Here is a 13765-nt window from a genome sequence, read left to right on the forward strand (position 1 = left end):
TCAAATGACAGTATTTCACTGCTGAACTTTAAGTTCTGTCACTTAATTGAAGGTGTTTCATCTTAAATGTAGGAAAAACCTGTGAAATAACAGTGTTTCACTGCTGAACTTTGAGTTCTGTCACTTAATTGAAGGGGTTTGATTGTAATAATAATGGGGAAACCTGTGAAGAAACAGTGTTTCACTGCTGAACTTTAAGTTCTGTCACTTTATTGACAGAGTTTGATTGTAATAATTATGGGAAACCTTGTAAGATAACAGTGTTTCACTGCTGAACTTTTAGTTATGTCACTTAATTGAAGGTGTTTCATCATAAATGTAGGAAAAACCTGTGAAATAACAGTGTTTCACTGCTGAACTTTAAGTTCTGTCACTTTATTGAAGGAGTTTGATCGTATTTTTTTTAAATACTGAAAGTTGCCTTATTTTCACATTCAGTAAAATGATGAGTATCTTATGTGTTTTTACATACAATTCAATGTAATTTAACATTCAACACAATTAAGCAAATACATGTATTTAAAAAGAATTACCTGTAGAATAACTGAAGGTTTTTACTGTTTTTTAATTATATTATTCTCTTTTTTAACATTATTTAACATTACATTTAAAGTTTAACAGCAAAAAAACAGAAAGTTGCCTTATTTTCACATACAGTAAAATGATGTATATTCTAGGTGTTTTACATGTAATAGCTAGCTGGTCCCTGCTGCTTCCAGTCATTGTGCTAAGCTAGGCTAGCTGCTCCCTACTGCTTCCAATCCTTGTGCTAAGCTAGGCTAGTTACTCCCTACTGCTTCCAGTCCTTATGCTAAGCTAGGCTAGCTGGTCCCTACTGCTTCCAGCCCTTGTGCTAAGCTAGGCTAGCTAATAATTTAGGAAAGACCTGTGAAATAACAGTGTTTCACTGCTGAACTTTGAGTTCTGTCACTTAATTGAAGGTATTTCATCGTAAATGTAGGAAAAACCTGTGAAATAACAGTGTTTCACTGCTGAACTTTGAGTTCTGTCACTTAATTGAAGGGGTTTGATTGTAATAATAATGGGAAAACCTGTGAAGAAACAGTGTTTCACTGCTGAACTTTAAGTTCTGTCACTTAATTGAAGGTATTTCATCGTAAATGTAGGAAAAACCTGTGAAATAACAGTGTTTCACTGCTGAACTTTGAGTTCTGTCACTTAATTGAAGGGGTTTGATTGTAATACTAATGGGAAAACCTGTGAAGAAACAGTGTTTCACTGCTGAACTTTAAGTTCTGTCACTTAATTGAAGGTATTTCATCGTAAATGTAGGAAAAACCTGTGAAATAACAGTGTTTCACTGCTGAACTTTAAGTTCTGTCACTTTATTGAAGGAGTTTGATCGTAATAATTTAGGAAAAAACTGTCAAATAACAGTGTTTCACTGCTGAACTTAAGTTATGTCACTTAATTGAAGGTGTTTCATCATAAATGTAGGAACAACCTGCCAAATAACAGCGTTTCACTGCTGAACGAGGTTCTGTCACTTAATTGAAGGAGTTTGATTGTAATAATTATGGGGAAACCTGTAAAATAACAGTGTTTCACTGCTGAACTTAAGTTATGTCACTTAATTGAAGGTGTTTCATCATAAATGTAGGGAAAACCTGTGAAATAACAGTGTTTCACTGCTGAACTTTAAGTTCTGTCACTTAATTGAAGGAGTTTGATCGTAATAATTTAGGAAAATACTGTCAAATGACAGTATTTCACTGCTGAACTTTAAGTTCTGTCACTTAATTGAAGGTGTTTCATCTTAAATGTAGGAAAAACCTGTGAAATAACAGTGTTTCACTGCTGAACTTTGAGTTCTGTCACTTAATTGAAGGGGTTTGATTGTAATAATAATGGGGAAACCTGTGAAGAAACACTGTTTCACTGCTGAACTTTAAGTTCTGTCACTTTATTGACGGAGTTTGATTGTAATAATTATGGGAAACCTTGTAAGATAACAGTGTTTCACTGCTGAACTTTTAGTTATGTCACTTAATTGAAGGTGTTTCATCATAAATGTAGGAAAAACCTGTGAAATAACAGTGTTTCACTGCTGAACTTTAAGTTCTGTCACTTAATTGAAGGTATTTCATCGTAAATGTAGGAAAAACCTGTGAAATAACAGTGTTTCACTGCTGAACTTTAAGTTCTGTCACTTTATTGAAGGAGTTTGATCGTAATAATTTAGGAAAAAACTGTCAAATAACAGTGTTTTACTGCTGAACTTTAAGTTCTGTCACTTTATTGAAGGAGTTTGATCGTAATAATTTAGGAAAAAACTGTCAAATAACAGTGTTTCACTGCTGAACTTTAAGTTTTGTCACTTAATTGAAGGTGTTTCATCTTAAATGTAGGAAAAACCTGTGAAATAACAGTGTTTCACTGCTGAACTTTGAGTTCTGTCACTTAATTGAAGGAGTTTGATTGTAATAATTATGGGAAAACCTGTAAAATAACAGTGTTTCACTGCTGAACTTAAGTTCTGTATCGTTAGTGGCTTAGCTTGGCATCGCTACTGCACTATCTCGCGTACGTGCACGCGTACTGAATAAACCACAAATGTACCTCTAATACCAGTATTAGTCTGACCACACCCCTCATCAGCTTACCTTCATAAGCAGGTGTGTGGTCACCTGCTCTCCTCCTTCTCGCTTTCACCACAAGGAAGAGGTGCCTCGGTAGATCCCCACACTTGACACCATGATGGAAGAAATTGGATTAGGAACAGCTTGGGAAACAAGGATACGTTGACATCATATCTTTATTTTCTCTCTCACTATTTTCGAGAAAATACGGCGATATTGTCTTCGTACTGGAGTGTCTAGAAGATGATGATCATTCTACAAACCCTCCACCGGTTTTCGTATTGGGAGCACGCCGCTGCATGCTTCTCAACTGCAGTTCCTTGCTGTGTTTGTTGGGGTGAAACCTGTCAGGCCACAGCTGAACTGTCGGACATGCCGCTGTTGTGAGGAGCGGTGCGTTCCAGGTTGGGTGAGTAGTGTTTGCTGGCGGGCTCCACTTGTCTGTTAGTGCTATGGGGGCTACTTGACAAAGTTTATGGAAACCGGCCCCAGGCTAGGGTCCTTTGTTTAGCCGTCTAGGCGACAGAAGGCCTTGGTCTGGCGACCATTATAGTTTTAACTAGTGGGCCGCGACCATTGACACTGGTGATCCCTGTGTGTTCTGGACGAGTGGATTCTCTCTGTCACCGTGTTAAGACCCCATCTTTCATATCCAAATGAGAGTATTCCTTCACGAGGGGATATGTGCATGTAATGTGCGATAGCGGCAGATTCATGTTCAAAGTCAGCTATACAGGCCAGTTGGTACTGTGCTGATTCCGCCGGACGTGTTAATGTCACCGTTGTGAAGCGGTGTTGACGTCTTGTTTTCTCTTTTCTCTTAAAAAGTGAGGAGGGTTCAGAACGGCGGCCTGTCTGGGTGAGTGTTATGTCATTGTTTACATGTTCATAGCTTACGGTTAGCCGGTCGGTGGCCTGGCGCGGGGTAGCTTGGCTTCTCGCGCGCCGCCGGGAGCTCGCTCCTGATCGCGTGCGTCGTAGATCGGCGTCTCGCGAGCGGAAGCAATAGCACCCGAACGGTTGGAGCAGCCGTTAGCTTGATGCTATTCTGTTGAACGTGCTTTGATTTTAACATGTTTTACACTCTTGACCACGACGTCATCCTTGACAGGGGATGTTCGTCGACCCTGCCTGAGCCTAGACGGGGATTGCGTCAACAAAGAGGACTGTAGCGACTGGTGGAGCGGCGACGCTGCCCGGATCGAACAACACGGGACGGCTGTGTTCTACGGTGGCTTGTGACTGCACTTCGCTGATCTGCGTTCCGGGCAGGTACGGGGTTGGCCAGACCTCATAACACGTCTTCTGGTTTTACCTTGCTAAATGTATTGTGAATAACGGTGTTTTTTTTCCCAAAACGTGTGTTGTTGCAATGCATTTGAGATACGTTGCGGGTTGTGTGTGAGCTGTTTTTGTCACTGGCAGTTAGCTTCTCCGTGCAGATCGTGATGTATTGATCTGGTTGTTGTGTGAGAAACATCATGGTGTTTATGTGTACCGTGTACTCACTACTAAGGCAACTAACCTATGAAGCTATGCTTGGTGACGAGTGAGTAAAAGAATGTTCTTTCTCAGACTGTAATGACAATGAACAGTGAGTTCACACATTAACAGGTTTTCCTGTTTTAACTGGCCGTATTGAGGGTAAAATAGGAGGATTGTGTTTCCCCCCCCGGTTCCCTGGGGACTTTATCACCTCCTATCAGACATGTTGTGCATTAATTGTGTCTTTTGTGTGGTAGGGATACGATGTAACTCTCAGCTTGATTGCTGAGGTTGTGCTAAATCTGCTGGAGAAACTTATTTCCTAAAGGGAAATTGGTTTGGTTGCTGTCATGTGTGCTTAGCAAGGCCTGTGGTCGATACTAATCAAGAATGATGTATTCTCTCATTGTGAAAAAAACGGCGTTCCTCTGTTGAGTGTTTTTGCCATTTTTTGTAGGTGATGATGGGTTGTGTGTGTCATGTGACCTACAACTGGGTTGTACTGGCCACAGAAGCACATGTGTATGTTGGACCGGGGTTCTTAGAGCCCTCTCTATTCTGTGTTTTTCCTTAGTAAAAATCAGATAGCAGGTTAGCTCGTGCGCTGTGTGGAGCTGTGAAACGCTTCATAGAGCTGACTATGACTGTGTCATATTCTCTTTTTGTCGTTACGTCGTATCATGGGTGTGGGGTCGTAAAGGGGTGAACTGGTAACCTTTCCTCTCCCCATTGTTCTGTCGGTCAGGGGTACACCCCCTGTCCTTCAAGGTTCCCGTCACGTGGCGGTTCGGCACGTTACGGGGGGGGGGGGGGGGGGGGGGGAGGGAGTTCCTGGTCCCACGGCCTGGTATATTGGGCGTGTGCACCGCAGGAATTCCCCCGCCATAGAGTACGTCACCGTGCGCGTCTCTGTTGGTAGGACTTCCGTGTGCTGTTCAGGTCCATGTGATGGATCTGTTTTCAGGGGGGGTGGTCAGGGCTCCTCCTCACCAAGCGCCTACTCAGGCCTTCTGTGAGTTCGGACTCCTTCTTCCATGTGAGGAAGCCTCCATCAGAGTACAGAGCCTTCCTCCTCAGATTGTCAAAGTGAGTGGACCCTCTAGAAGGGTCCTTTTCTATTGTATGTATATTCGATTCAATTCGTTTATTGAGTGTGTATGGGTTCGGTGCCTCTTCCCCGGAGGCCCTAAAACCAGTTTTTTACATGGCTCAAGGTGCAATATATTCTTTTCAATCTGTACAGCTCGCGTGGGAAGTCTCTCTGGGGATCCCCGTCTCTTTCCTATGGGAGGGTGGTGGGATGTAAAAATGTGAACATTTTTTACCCCGGCTGTGTAGACTGGGATACATACTGTTGATGCTTCCTTCTTTCTATTCCAGAAGTGTTGGAGTTAGGGAGTGTCACACCCCTCTTGTCGTTCCCCTGGGCGCCTTGGGGATTCAATGACAGGTCTAAATAGCCTGTTCATTGATGGGGGTGTGTCCCGACGCACGTATAGTGCTAGCTCGCTGTAAACAGGCGATTGACTGGCACGCCTTAGTTGCTTGTGGTTGAAACAGCGTTTTTATAAAGCAACTGAGATGGGGGTTTTTCCTCTTCCGGCGACCACATCCCATGACCTGGGTGGGTTGTCGACGGATTCTCGTTCATGTCTGGGGGATGATGACGGGATGGATCTGAACATATGTAGTGGGGTCTCACGCCCTTGGGGTGGGCCACCAGGCGCGGTTCGTCCCGACGTCTGGGTGGCGCCTTCTTTTCATGTTAAGATCAACACGCATATCTGCCCTTCTCCTGGAGTAGGCATGTCGGCGTGGTTAGGGCACGGGACTGGTTCTGGTCACGCTGGTCCAGATCAGTTGAACCCGTTGTCCGCCGGGGATGCAGATCTGCTGTTCTGGTACCCTGAGGGACTTGGGCTTTTTTCAGGGGGAAAAATGCCAGGTCGGTCTGGGTGTCACAGGGTTAAGCGCTATGGAGACCCTGGTTGGGTATGTTTTTACTCAGCACTGTCGTCATGGCTTACAGCCATGCCATTCTGTACGCGCTCGATCTCGTCGGATCTCGGCCGCTACACAGGTTGGTCCTGGTTAGTACTTGGTTGGGAGACCGCCGGGGAATACCAGGTACGGTGTGCTTAGGGGCTGGTTCTCCATTATTTTTCGCTCCTCTCTCACGCATGGCGAAGAGGGGCCTGTGGGGGTGGTTTTTTGACCTCCTCTGGTGACCCTGTGCTTCCCGTACCGCCAGGCCCGGTCCGAAGTGATGTTTGCGACCCGTAGGCCTGGGTTAACCCTTTTTGGAAACTGAAACACTTGTACTGCGGTATAGCCGGTGTATACCCGCAGGTGTGTTTTGGAGTTTTTTCTTGAGGGGTTATAGGAACAACCACCGCATTGGGTAACACCGAGGTGGTTGATTCCCTGGTGTGTTGGAGCAGTGTCAACTCCCGGGTTCACCGTTTGAGGGTGCCCCTGCACGTTCATGACGTCTGCCAATCGTGTCAGCCTTCTCTGCCTCGACCCCTCTGGGTGGGGGTTGTTAAATGGAGGCTTGGTCATGCAACACCGCCAGCTTACGCTCCTTCCGCCGGGGCGGCTGTGTTCAGCTGTCCCCTCTGGCGCCTGTCTCGTCCGCAGTCTCCAGGCTAGGGTTAACAGCCTGTTGCCTGGTTTTTCCCCGGTGCGCTGCCTGCTTCCGTTGGTTAACCTTTTTTGTGTGCTTACGGCCATGCTGACTGCCTATTCTGCAGGGTCAGTGTGCCAGGCGGTGTACTATTGGGGGGACGGGGCCCGCTCGGCTTACGGCCATACCGACCTGAACACGCCCGGTCTCGTCCGATCTCGGAAGCTGGGCAGGTTCTGGCCTGGTTGGTTCCGCCTGGGAATACCAGGTGCAGTAACTGAGGGGCCTTTGTCCGAATACGCTGGCGATGTGGGGGGCGGGGCACTACGTGCCCACCTGGTGGGGTCTTGATGCTGGCATCATGGACTTCTCCGGGCCCCCATTCCAGGGAGTCCAGTCCTTTTGGTGGGTCTGGGTCTTCCTTCGTGCTCCGCTGCTACGGCCTTGCCACGGGGTTGGGTTTGCCCTTGACCCCGTGATTCTGGGGGCAGTAACGAGGTTGTTCCTCCGTTCGTTCCCGGGTGGCATGCGGGTTGTGCGTGTGTGTAGTCGTGGGGTCAAGCCACGGTCTGCTCACCCTGTGCGTTGAGTTGCTTGAGTGCCTTTTCGCACGGTCGGGTCCGTCGCCCTCCCGTGACGTCCCTAATAGGGGGGCTACCCTCCATTAGGGGGGGTCGGGGGGGCTCGGCCCTCCCTGTTCTGATGGTTTTGGGGGGCTGTCAGCGGGGTGTATTTGTCAGCCAAGTGGCTCCGCTTGGCCTCCCTTGTGCAGTAGCGATGCCAAGCTAAGCCACTAACGATACAGAACGTTAGGTTATGACTATAACCAAGTTCTGTTAGTTAGGGGCGATGCTTGGCATCGGACGCCGCTGCAGCCCTTGTCCTCACCTTGTGGTGAAAGCTTGGGAAGGAGGAGAGCAGGTGACCACACACCTGCTTATGAAGGTAAGCTGATGAGGGGTGTGGTCAGACTAATACTGGTATTAGAGGTACATTTGTGGTTTATTCAGTACGCGTGCACGTACGCGAGATAGTGCAGTAGCGATGCCAAGCATCGCCCCTAACTAACAGAACTTGGTTATAGTCATAACCTAACGTTATGTCACTTAATTGAAGGTGTTTCATCATAAATGTAGGAAAAACCTGCCAAATAACAGCGTTTCACTGCTGAACGAGGTTCTGTCACTTAATTGAAGGAGTTTGATTGTAATAATTATGGGGAAACCTGTAAAATAACAGTGTTTCACTGCTGAACTTAAGTTATGTCACTTAATTGAAGGTGTTTCATCATAAATGTAGGGAAAACCTGTGAAATAACAGTGTTTCACTGCTGAACTTTAAGTTCTGTCACTTAATTGAAGGAGTTTGATCGTAATAATTTAGGAAAATACTGTCAAATGACAGTATTTCACTGCTGAACTTTAAGTTCTGTCACTTAATTGAAGGTGTTTCATCTTAAATGTAGGAAAAACCTGTGAAATAACAGTGTTTCACTGCTGAACTTTGAGTTCTGTCACTTAATTGAAGGGGTTTGATTGTAATAATAATGGGGAAACCTGTGAAGAAACAGTGTTTCACTGCTGAACTTTAAGTTCTGTCACTTTATTGACAGAGTTTGATTGTAATAATTATGGGAAACCTTGTAAGATAACAGTGTTTCACTGCTGAACTTTTAGTTATGTCACTTAATTGAAGGTGTTTCATCATAAATGTAGGAAAAACCTGTGAAATAACAGTGTTTCACTGCTGAACTTTAAGTTCTGTCACTTTATTGAAGGAGTTTGATCGTATTTTTTTTAAATACTGAAAGTTGCCTTATTTTCACATTCAGTAAAATGATGAGTATCTTATGTGTTTTTACATACAATTCAATGTAATTTAACATTCAACACAATTAAGCAAATACATGTATTTAAAAAGAATTACCTGTAGAATAACTGAAGGTTTTTACTGTTTTTTAATTATATTATTCTCTTTTTTAACATTATTTAACATTACATTTAAAGTTTAACAGCAAAAAAACAGAAAGTTGCCTTATTTTCACATACAGTAAAATGATGTATATTCTAGGTGTTTTACATGTAATTTAACATTCAAGACAATTAAGCAATGGAATAATCCTGTAAAAAAAAGATAATTTCTTATTAAATCAATTTACAGATTACAACCTTTATTTAATGGTTAATATTTGTATTAAAGGTTATTTACTGTATTTTTATGGAATTTCCTGTATTTTATGGCATTTACACTTAAAGTAGAAAAACAAAAGTAATCTGTAAAATAATACATTGAAAGTCCCGTAAAAATACATTTTTTTTAAGAGTGTATACTAAAGACATGCCTACAAAAGTGTCATCAATCACTATGGCAAGCGCACATCCTGGACATGTACACACACACACACACACACACACACACACACACACACACACACACACACACACACACACACACACACACACACGCACACACACACACACACTCTTGCTCTCTCTCTCAATTCAAATGGGCTTTATTTAACATTAACTACTGTATGGCAGAGTACACAAGAAAGAAAATCAGTACATTACAGAAGGAATTTGTACACAAGGAAAGATGAAATTACATACCTAGGTTTCATCCTAGAGGCAAATATTCTTGTGACAAAATGGAATCCAATGTAATAAAAAAAGTAGAGAGGTGAATACATACCTGTTTCCCAGTTGGAATGTTCTTATTATGATGCCACTGGTGAAGCAGCTTAGATTAGACTCTCTGCCCAGCATCCTCATAGTCATATTTCTCTGAATCCATCCATGTGGTACTGATACAATAGTGCATATTCAGAGAGAGATATAGGGAGAGGGAGAGAGAGCAAGACACACTCTCCCTCTCTCTCTCTCTCTCTCTCTCTCTCTCTCTCTCTCTCTCTCTCTCTCTCTCTCTCTCTCTCTCTCTCTCTCTCTCTCTCTCTCTCTCTCTCTGTCTCTCTCTCTCTCTCTCTCTCTCTCTCTCTCTCTCTCTCAATTCAAATGACAAGTGCTCTCTCTCTCTCTCTCTCTCTCTCATCATATTGAATTTTCAATTGCAAATCTATCACTTATAGTGAAATACCAGAGCCGATGACCCACCTGGTCTTCCAGCAGACGTAGCTGAGCTGTGTGGCGTCACAGTTGTACAGGTGCCAGTGGACAACCTACCCACGGCACCAGTGGACCGTCTACCCACGGCACCAGTGGACAATCTACCCACTGCACCAGTGGACCATCTACCCACGGCATTCTTTCTTTCTTTCTTTCTTTCTTTCTTTCTTTCTTTCTTTCTTTTTCTTTCTTTCTTTCTTTCTTTCTTTCTCTCTCTCTCTCTCTCTCTCTTCTCTCTCTCTTCTCTCTCTCTCTCTCTCTCTCTCTCCTCTCTCTCTCTTCTCTCTCTCTCTCTCTCTCTCTCTCTCTCTCTCTATGTATATAAATATATATCTCCCTCTATCTCTCCCTCTCTCTCTCCCGCTCTCTATATATCTCCCTATTCCCTCTCCTCTCTCCCTCCATCTCTCCTCTGTATCTCCTCTCTGAGACTACTCCCGGTCTGAGACTACTTCTGTGTGTGTGTGTAACCAAATGCATACCTACATGTATGACCTATATCTATCTAATACTTTTGGATATGAGCATAGGCAAGCCTATAGAAAATTATTCTATTTAATAATAATAATAATAATAATTATTATTATAAATGTCTCTCTCTCTGTATCTTTCTTTCTTTCTTTCTTTCTTTCTTTCTCTTTCTTTCTTTCTTTCTTTCTTTCTTTCTTTCTTTCTTTCTTTCTTCTTTCTTTCTTCTTTCTTTCTTTCTTTCTTCTTCTTTTCTTTCTTTCTTTCTTTCTTTCTTTCTTTCTTTTCTTTCTTTCTTTCTTTCTTTCTTTCTTTCTTTCTTTCTTTCTTTCTTTCTTTCTTTCTTTCTTTCTTTCTTTCTTTCTTTCTTTCTATCTCTCTCTCTTTCTATTATATTAATAGAAATTTCAAACTCTTTATTTATTTCTATTCAAAGAGTATACATCTATTTATCTTACAAAAACATTGTGTTACAACTTCAAACTCTTTATTTATTTCTATTCAAAGAGTATACATCTATTTATCTTACAAAAACATTGTGTTGCCCTCTCCAACATTATGGTATTGTTAAAATTGATACACACACTATTAACTATTCTTTCTTTTTCTTTCTTTCTTTCTTTCTTTCTTTCTTCTTTCTTTCTTTCTTTCTTTCTTTCTTTCTTTCTTTCTTTCTTTCTTTCTTTCTTTCTTTCTTTCTTTCTTTCTTTCTTTCTTTCTTTCTTTCTTTCTTTCTATCTCTCTCTCTTTCTATATATTACTATACTATTATATATCTATCTAAATATCTAAACCTCTGTCTATCTAGTGTGTGTGTGTATGCATGGCATCAAATCAAAGTGTGTGTTGCTGTAGGCCTGCCTGTATTGATCAGTCACACTATACCCCCATTCAGCTGTAATTGTTCCCTGCTGGGCCTTTGTTTCATGGTGTGAATTGGTCTAGTGACATTGACATTGACATCACATTGCATTCTGGGAAGGAGTGTAGTTCCCTTATCATTAGCTGAATTCACTGAATTCTCTTCAGAGGCTCCTGCTGCAAATTGGTAATGACTGTACCAGAATGTTTGATAGGACTTTGATTGAAAACTATCGGCTCAAATTTTACAATTGATGGCTTACTTTGAAGGTATGAATCTGTAATTCTATATTATGTAACAAAAAAAAAGGGGGACATTCTCAGGAGGAGGAGCTCTTGAGGTTAGACTCCTAAGGGGCAACTCAAATATGGTCAGTTACTGTGACTTAAGGTTCTCAGTTAAGTCAAATCAAATATGGTCAGTTACTGTGAATTACAGTTCTCAGTTAAGGCAATTCAAATATGGTCAGTTACTGTGACTTAAGGTTCCCAAGTGGAGTCAACTCAAATATATTCAGTTACTGTGACTTACAGTTCTCAGTTAAGGCAATTCAAATATGTTCAGTTACTGTGACTTAAGGTTCTCAAGTGGAGGCAATTCAAATATGTTCAGTTACTGTGACTTAAGGTTCCCAAGTGGAGTCAACTCAAATATATTCAGTTACTGTGACTTACAGTTCTCAGTTAAGGTAATTCAAATATGTTCAGTTACTGTGACTTAAGGTTCTCAAGTGGAGGCAACTCAAATATGTTCAGTTACTGTGACTTAAGGTTCAACCTTAAATCCATGTGATTAAGTTAACAGAACTCAAAGACATTGAGTCATTCTAATGCCTCATTTATTTTAAGTTAATCAACTCAAATATTTGCAGTTACTATAACTTAAGGTTCAGTTTTAAAATCCATGTGAATAAGTTAACAGAAAAATAACTACACAAGCACATTATATCAATTTCAAACTCTTTATTTATTTCTATTCAAAGAGTATACATCTATTTATCTTACAAAAACATTGTGTTACAACTTCAAACTCTTTATTTATTTCTATTCAAAGAGTATACATCTATTTATCTTACAAAAACATTGTGTTGCCCTCTCCAACATTATGGTATTGTTAAAATTGAAAATATATATATAGAAAATATATATAGAAAATAAATACATGCATGTTATAACATGTACATACAATGTAATGTATATTACACATTTAATTCCACTGGTCACAATAGTGTAATAATGTTTGTTATAAGGCTCTGAAAATGTTACTGAATGATGTATCAATGTATTTCCAGAAAATATTGAAATAATAAAGGGTCTCATGTGTGCAGTGTCACATGACCAGAGCTGTTTACATCCTGGCTGAATTACTCAAATTTGTATAGTGTGGTCATAGAATGAGCAAACATGTTGACGGCAACTATTGTGACCGTTGGGATAACACAGTGTATCTATGTACAGTACAGAATAAAATGTATAGATTATCTGAAAATTGTCAATCCGCTTGGCACATGTAAAATTCACAAACTTTGTGCTGTATATTGGGTCCTGCCAATGTGGAACCAAAATACCAATCCACATTACACGCTATACAGCTGGCATTATTGTTAATAGTGACATGCCTACATATAGGTATGGAAATGCAGCTGTACTTGCTCCATGATGTTCTATATCATGGAACAAGATGGTGTTTTCATTGAAAGAGTTAGTCAGAATGTCAGAGGCACCATCCGTCATTTAGAGCAGGCTATGTTTGCAGAATGATAACTATAGAACACTACAGTACTCTGTACTGAGAACACAGTACTCGGTACTGAGAACACTATACAGTACACTCTACCACTGCCTACAAGCAATGGAAGCAGTCAGAGCAGTAGTGGCATTTATGCCCATTGCCTCCTATTGTTCCTCGAGAAACAAACGTTTTGGGACTTGGATGTTGCCTTTGAGATTCTGATAAACTCTTTCAACTCTAAAACTTACTTGGATGAAATTACAATAATGCTATAGACGGTTAAGAAAATTCTAACTGTAACCTGGGCGACAGATTACTAGCTTCTAGACCTAGTAAAATCTTCTGAATCAATTCAAAAGTGTTGATAAGTCCTTTGGGGTATACACGCTGAGGTGTAGTGCATAGATTAGTCCAAACATTACCATTGAATAAAATGTATATAGATTATCTGAAAATTGTCAATCCGCTTGGCACATGTAAAATTCACAAACTTTGTGCTGTATATTGGGTCCTGCCAATGTGGAACCAAAATACCAATCCACATTACACGCTATACAGCTGGCAATACTGTTAATAGGGACATGCCTACATATAGGTATGGAAATGCAGATGTACTTGCTCCATGATGTTCTATATAATGGAACAAGATGGTGTTTTCATTGAAAGAGTTAGTCAGAATGTCAGAGGCACCATCCGTCATTTAGAGCAGATCAATGGTCTGCTGCTGCTGACTCCCAAGCGATTCATTAAAGTGGAGATGAAGCATAGCGATAAATACATATTCATAGCATCACATTACTATTTAGATAAGCCACAGAAGAAATCACGTTATAAAAATAAGCAGTTTCTAAGAAAAAACTATTTGTTATGT

Source organism: Notolepis coatsorum (assembly GCF_963971535.1).
Source record: "Notolepis coatsorum genome assembly, chromosome: 6".
Classification (NCBI taxonomy): domain Eukaryota; kingdom Metazoa; phylum Chordata; class Actinopteri; order Aulopiformes; family Paralepididae; genus Notolepis; species Notolepis coatsorum.